The following is a 2,866-nucleotide window of genomic DNA, read 5'->3' on the forward strand; positions in this document are numbered from 1 at the left end:
CACTGCAAAAGCTTTCCCGGTATCCTTCCCCGCCCCTCCTCTCCTCTCCCCCTTCGGGCTCAGCTTCTGGGGAGGGGGAGTTTTCACTCCTTGGATCGCCCTGAGGACACTGCGCTGAAACTCGGCCGGGGAGAAGCGACCGGGCCCTTAAATAACAGAGAACAAAAAAAAACACCCCCTCTGCGCTCGGTTCTCCTCTTCCCCCCCCCCCCATCTAATCGCTGAATGTTGGCATGTCCGATCTCTTCGCTCACCTTGGGTAATATCGCAGGAGGCGCAAGGCTTCCCAGTTTGCCTTTATTTGGGGATAATCCCTCTGCGACCGTGTTAAGCTATTTTACGTCCCTTCTCCTTCGCCAGAGTTTGAGTCCCGAAAGGGAGGGAGGGGGGGGGGAACCTGCGTCCCAGTGACCAATATTTCTCTTTCCCTCTCTCTTCTCCCACTTCCACGTTGCTTCCCGTTGGCTGGCCGCGGTTTCCAAACGCTCAAGTATCGAATAATTGGAATCGGTGTCCCCCCCCCTCTCTTTCACGCATCCCGACCTCAACAGTTGCTGCGGGAAGAAGGGAAAGTTATAAAATAATAACACCGTGACTAATACTATCATAACTAGTGGTGCGGAGGTACATTATAGTAGCGGTGCTGAAAAGAAAAAGCAGATGGCGGGAAAGGAGATTCGGAAGCTGGAGTTCTCCAGATGGGCGGAGAGAGAGAGCTGGACAAGACCGAGAGGACGAGGAGCAGCGATAAGGGGAAAGGGGGGAGAGGGCGAGGGCAGGATAAGGAGAGAGAGAGAGAGAGAGAGAGAGAGAGAGAGAGAGAGAGAGAAGGAGGAGGAGGAGGAGGAGGAGGAGGAGGAGGAGGAGATGAAAAACCAAATTTCTTTCTTTCTTCCTTCCTTCCTTCCTTCCTTCCTTCCTTCCTTCCTTCCTTCCTTCCTTCCTTCCTGTTGACAGTGCATCAAAATTTGCACCAGCAGCCAAAATTGGTTCTGCTTTCTGCAAAGTCTTTGTGTAGGGGTTTGGTGTGAAGGTGTGTGCTGCCAGATTCCTTCCTTCACTTTTCAGTATTAAAGTATTTTGCGGATGCTTTGCTCTTTGACGGTGCATTGGGGAAGAAGAGAGTGAAGGAAGCAAGGAAGGAGAGGTAAGCACATCCCTAAGTTGCCAAGGGTTGGAGTGAAAATAAAGAGCGAATGAGCCCAACATAATTGGTTAAATAAATGACAGATAAACACCAAAAGGATGCTCTAAATCACAGAGACTATTCAGAAGCAACAATATTCTCCTGCACCATGCATTGAGATAAATATTGAACCTGAGTTTATGCCTAAGAGCTCCCTGAAGGATTAGACTTAAGACTTTTGATTCTCTCCCCCATCAACTTTACCCTTTTGGAATTCTCTTCACACCCACCTTTTCCCATGCATTCCTTGACAAGCACAATTTTTATTGCCCAATATGATTTATATGATGGCAAATGCAAACTTATGGCAATATTAAAATAATTATGGGAGCAGGCTAAACTTGTTCTCTGTAACAAATATTCCCCCAAAAAACAAACAAATGACCTTTGCATGGGTGAAACACTGAGACAAAAAGATGTTAATGACACTTTCATTGTAGAAAATAAATGTTCCACGTAATACACTACTATATAATGGGATGAGTTTTGAGATGTCAAAACTCTATTTTGATGTTGAGTAGATTCTGGGTTTGCCCCCCTTCTCTCTCCCCACCCTTTTTTTTGGCTTGTGATTCACAAGTGTGAAATACATCCTTTTGTAGCCCAGAGCCAATTTCTCTCCAATTCTTTGGCATTCTTTGAGAAGGAGACATATTTAAATTTATTCTGCAAAAGTCTCTGGAATTTCTTCTTGCTTCCCCAATTTTTGCTTTGCATAAAACTATTTGAAATACTCCAGGCTGGCTACTTTTAGCATAGTAGCAGGTGTTCCCTCTCCATAACCTCCCTTTTAAATATTTTCCTATCAAAATGATGAGATATTTTAGGAACTATGGATTAAAGAAGCTGTATTGCTTCCCTATTTTTCATATCATTGTAAAAAGTACAATCAGAAAAAATACATATGCAGCCAAAACCTAGTAATCAGAGAAACATAAGCAACCTTTTCTTCTCTCCCAAACTTTGTATTTCCAGAAAAAAACTGGCAGAATTAATGCAGCACTGTCTAGTCACCCGTGATAGCTTGAAATGGATTGATGGATGGCAAAACCATCAAACCAGACACAAAACCAAAGGATCCTAATGAATTAAGGTTATGATTCTGCCATGCATCTGCCTATACTTCTGTATTTCTTGGATATGTCACATTCCACTTGATTTAAGAAGGCTTTTATCACTCGGTCTATCACTGGTACATATGATGTTTGAAATATAAGTATAGATGATTTATAGCTGGAGCCCTTTGTCACTCTCCAATGATCTGGTGCGCAATCACCTGCTGTGGCCTCTATTTGGAAGCCAAGAGAATTGGCATGCTTTATTTTTAAGCTTAGCCTTAACCTTTCATTGGCCCTAGATAATTGACTGGAGCTACCTATACTTTTCAACATTCTTCTTCTGGTTTTGCCTATTGAAGGTAATTAAATCCTTCTTCATCTCCATGCCCAGTGAGTTAAGATGAAACAATTCCATTTATACTCACTGAATGTTGCATCAAGCTCCAGGCAATAGTAACTCCTTTATTCCTTTACTAATTCTTTACTACTTCTTTATTAATAATGTTTTTGCAAAGGGACCCTTAATCATCTGGTTGAGTGCCTAATAACATCCTTTGCTCATCTTTTGCTCCTCTTCTGAAAGACCATGCAGCCTGTGTTGGAGGATGGATTATACATCCTC

This window comes from Protobothrops mucrosquamatus, unplaced genomic scaffold (assembly GCF_001527695.2).
Source record: "Protobothrops mucrosquamatus isolate PMUCROS unplaced genomic scaffold, P.Mucros_1.0 scaffold305, whole genome shotgun sequence".
Lineage (NCBI taxonomy): Eukaryota > Metazoa > Chordata > Lepidosauria > Squamata > Viperidae > Protobothrops > Protobothrops mucrosquamatus.